Below are 5057 nucleotides of genomic sequence, written 5' to 3' on the forward strand. Positions count from 1 at the left end.
CACTGCCTAAATTTTTTAAAACTATCACCCCCGTTTTATCATGCATAATCACTCTTGTTGTCTTTATGACTACTCTAATATTCATACATTTTCTTTGACTATTTAAAAAAAACAGTTGTAATTATCTTTATCATTTCTTAAAAAAAAAAACATTAGAATCTCAATTTCAAGGCATTATGAATAGTTACATATGCTTAGCAAATTATTTTTTTGATAAAGTGGACGATAATGACAAAATTTTATAATTTGTATAACATTAAAATATAGTAGCTAAAAATAATTAAATATTTTTTTGTATCAAAATGTTAGGATTTGGTTGTATTAGTCCCACATTACTTAGGATAGCAAATGGAGTGGGTGGCCTAGGCTATAAATATGAAGCTAAGTTCCCCATTTGCTTTTGCACCAGTCAGAAACACTTTAAGCTTGCATCTGATTTTTCTTTTCCTCTCTACTCTTTGATTAGAGAGTGTTGTGAGGTGTAGTTAGATATTTGCTTTGAGAGAGTGTGGGTGTACTGGGGTGCCGGTGTTAGAGAGAAAGAAGTCTATGTGTTGTAACAATTTTCACATAGTGATATTCTCTGGTTGTCATTTGACAATGGCCGTGGTTTTTTTCTCCGGTAATTGGAGTTTCCACGTTAAATTCTTGTGTTGTGATTGTGTCTATTTTATTTCTCTGTCAAAAGTGTTTTCTCAAGGGGGAATGGTGTCTTATTCCCAACAAGTGGTATCAGAGCTTCGGTTCGGTGGGATTTATTCTTAGTATGCTCTGTGGTTGCAGCCTAGTCTGACCTTCCACATCAGAAAAGAATTTTGTCCTGTGGCTTGAGGTTGATCTTTGGTTGCTGTTGTTATTGCTGGAAGGCAGTGTGACACTGTGAGAGTGCTGTTTGGAAAGGTTCTGGCTAAGGAAAGACCTGGTATTTAAGTGTGTCCATTGTGACCCACATCTCTTTCCTGGGGACCCTTCCTAGTGCACGGTCTACAGTTGAGTTATACTATTCCAGTATACGGTTGCAACAATGTCAGGATATCCAAGTGCTGTGAAGCTTGAAATAGAGAAATTTGATGGAAGAATCAATTTTGACTTGTGGCAAATACAAGTCAAGGATGTGTTGATACAATCAGGTTTGCACAAGGCGTTGAAGACAAGAAGTATCCTCATGGTATTACCGCACTGCCATGGATAAGGATAAGTTGTGGCAATCGGGTCCACAATTGCACACGAGCATTGGTTGGCGTTGAGATGCAAGGTGTGTGGCGGAGTTAGGTCGATGGCTGAAGAACTTCCAGGAAAAGCCAATTTGGAAGTTGCACCATGAATTTTCAGCAAGGTTTCGATCTGTACTAAGGAGAAATGCTTGGAGTGGTCTAATTCCAAGTGAGTATACTTTTATGGTGGAGTATGATAGTTCTCTGAACTATGATTGTCGGTATAGACAATGGCAGCAAAGAATTGTCGGTGTTGACAATGGAAGCTGAAAATGTGTGACTATTTCAATCAAGGTGGAGATTGTTAGGATTTGGTTGAATTAGTCCCACATTGCTTAGGATAGCAAATGGAGTGGGTGGCCTAGGCTATAAATATGAAGCTAAGTTCTCCATTTGTTTTTGCACCAGTCAGAAACACTTTAAGCTTGTATCTGATTTTTCTTTTTCTCTCTACTCTTTGATTAGAGAGTGTTGTGAGGTGTAGTTAGATATTTGCTTTGAGAGAGTGTAGGTGTATTGGGATGCCGGTGTTAGAGAGAAAGAATTCTATGTGTTGTAACAATTTTCACATAGTGATATTCTCTGGTTGTCATTTGACAACGGCCGTGGTTTTTTCTTCGGTAATTGGAGTTTCCACGTTAAATTCTTGTGTTGTGATTGTGTTTATTTTATTTCTCTGTCAAAGGTGTTTTTTCAAGGGAGAATGATGTCTTATTCCTAACACAAAAAACCAAATAAAATGGATGTAAATTACATATTGTTAAGACGTCAAATTTAAATTATTAAATATATGAAAATAATTTTAAATATAAACGCATCATTATTTGCAAGCACATTGGTCAAACTTAGCTTTTAATTGTAAAATATCTTATTTCCAACAAGTTTGACATAAGTCAAATTTTAAGTATTATTTGTAAGCACAAACTTAGCTTTTAATTATAAAATATCTTATTTCCAAACAAGCATGATATAAGTCAAATTTTAGGTATGAAGATATGACTTTATATTTGGCCGAAAAACATAGATTTGTGATATTTTATCTTTTCAACAATATCATATGGGAAAGTATGAGGAGGAGTCAATGGAATACTTATACAATGTGTACAATAGAGGTTTATGGAGTATTAGAGATATAACCATTAATGTTACCTTTTCTTATCAATTGAAGCTTTTAGGATGAGTGGTATCATGATATGATGTTAGAATGCTAGATCCGAAAGATCAAGAGTTTGATCTTTGGTGAACTCCAAAATTAATTTAATCTTTTGAAAAGATGTTTATTATCCCTAGTACTCGGATAGTTATTCTAAATAGTATGGGGAATGTTTATTTTGTAACTCAATAACCCATTGTACATATTGTACAAATAGTCCATTGTCTCCCTAGCGGGATCCATATCATATATATATAAGAAATTTTTTTGTAATATAAACTATGAATGGCCATTCTCTATACGGAATGAAGGTCTAGTTACAAGTGTTTATTTTAGATGCTATAGCCCAATGTTCGAAGAATCGAACAGAGCATCTGACCGAATTAACCAGAAATTGACCTTCTATTCACTTCGGTTCATACATAAAATCAACTTGCAAAAAAGCGGTATAAAAATTGGTCAAACCAGTGATAGACTAGCGAACTGGTACGATATTTTCGGTTCTCAAATCTAAAAAAAAATTATGTATCAAAAATTCTAATTTCAAAACATTGAAATGCTAATATCACTATTAAATTACAATTAAGCCTAGAGTAAAATTTTTTTAGCTTTATTCTTTTTTAATTTAGACAACTTGCATTTTAACGGTTGAAAAACAATAATCCACTCCTTATATCCTTCCATTGCGTTAGACACATGAGTCTCTCTAGTAAAAAGTGGCAAAAAATATTTCGTATGACGTTATCTTGTATGATCTAGCCTTCAACTGTACTACATGGATAATAATCATTTGATTGAGTCTGTTTATTGCCTATACAGTCACCAAAATAACGCTGCAAAGAGATGATAACCATTTGATTTGGACACTATTTTTATGATTATTTAGGAGTCAAATAATCTCAATTGAATGGTTATCATTCACATCGGACTAATAAAGACTAGGTCATACAATTTACGTTACATATAAGAATTTTTTGTGATCTTTTGTCAAAAATCCTTACAAAAAGACTCGTGCGTCTAATGAAAATGAAGGATAAGGGTTCATTTGTCTAATAAAAAGAAAGGATAAGAGACATATTGTCATTTTTCAATCGTTAAGATGCGAGTTATCTAAATTTAAGACCGAAAAAGAATTTTACTCTTAAATCTAACATAGATCATCTAGCTTCTTCGTCGGTAGATCTAGTGGTTCGCCTAATGCGTTCCCACTCACTTCTCCACTACGCCCTTACTCATTTTTCAACCCACGTCTCTTGGTTGCCTCTGGCATGTATGTCTATTTCCATATAGATCTGGTTCACCATCACCACTAGTACTTCATTGCCCTCTGGTGGTTCACATCAACAATGGTTATAGTAGATCAAAGCACGAAAACAAAGATGAGGTTGCATCGGAATGTTTTCAATGGCACAACTTCATGGTGGAGATAGAGAAGTATGGTGGTGAAGATAGAATATTTGAGCTCTATATGAGGAGTAAATAGAGAAGGAAGAGAATAATGTGAGGGTGACTAAAGAAAGTGGGAGAAGAGGAAGGAGAGTGAATGAGCGATTAGAGAAAGAGGGATGCCGACTAAAGTGTGTGGGCTGGCCCGTTCTTTGGTGGGCTAGTCTACCCCGCCCCGCCTAGTGAGACGGTTCTAGAATTCTATCCCGCCCTGCCTAACTGCGGGCTAATGGGCTGGTGGGCTAAGCCTGCCAAAGCTCTTTTTTTTTACTATTAAGTATTAACTACTAAATAATATATATAATTTCACAATCATATTAATAAATTTATAATTTCTAAAGACATAAAAAATTATATTTTTTATATTCATAAACATTAAAATTTTGTAATTATAAATATCCAATAAACATAATTATAAACCAAGTTTTCATCCAAAACATAAGTTTAAATATTCTCTCCAAAGCAAAATAAACATAATTTAAAACATAATTATAAATATTGTCTTCAAAGTAACATAAACATAATCCAAACCACTCAATTTTTATCTTCATACTCTTGTAAGTTAAGTTGGGGGAAGTTAGGTTTTGGCCAAAAAATTGTAAAAATACCCCCTCACTAAAAAACAATAAACCCGCGCGGGGGAGCCCACCCTGCCCCGCTAAAGTTCGCGGTTTAAGCGGTGCGGGTTAGACGGGCTTTTGCTATTTGGTGACTCAAATTTTTCAGTCCGATCTATCTTTTTTCGCGGGTTACGCGAGCCGGCCCGGCGAATTTAGACCCGTTTGCCACCCCTGTGTGTGAGAGAGAGAGAGAAAGAAAGAGAGAGGGGGGGTTATGATTTGTAACTTTTTTCAGAATAAAAAATATTAATAGAATTTTAAATATAGGTATAAATTGGTATTAAATTACATATATTATGAATATAAAATTTTAAAATTTATTAATATGAAATGTTAAAGAGATTATGCTTTAATTTTTTTAAGGTTAGATGATTTTATAAAGTTTTGAAGATAGCTTTTAATTTGTATTAAATTAGATATATTAGGAATTAAAATTTTAAAATTATTGAGTAAATTATGAATATTTCAAAAATAATTATTAATTGATAATTCTATTGACCATAAATTTTTATTACTGTAAAGTAGATATATTAGGAATATGAGATCTTAAAATTATATGTGTTTTAATTTTTTTTTTGTCATAAACTTTTGATGTTTGAATTTATTTGAGAATTTTTAATAATA

At 33.4% G+C, this 5057-nt stretch overlaps 1 protein-coding gene across 1 annotated transcript in view; it reads left to right on the top strand.

The window, feature by feature from the left end:
- The window catches only part of LOC107630243 (pentatricopeptide repeat-containing protein At4g21705, mitochondrial), a 9372-nt gene continuing 6202 nt past the window's right edge, over positions 1888–5057 (top strand). The window contains exon 1 of the mRNA XM_016333335.2: positions 1888–1899. The gene's annotated coding sequence lies outside the window, so the exon portion shown is untranslated. The remainder of the gene's footprint in view (positions 1900–5057) is intronic.

Source organism: Arachis ipaensis, chromosome B03 (assembly GCF_000816755.2).
Source record: "Arachis ipaensis cultivar K30076 chromosome B03, Araip1.1, whole genome shotgun sequence".
Classification (NCBI taxonomy): domain Eukaryota; kingdom Viridiplantae; phylum Streptophyta; class Magnoliopsida; order Fabales; family Fabaceae; genus Arachis; species Arachis ipaensis.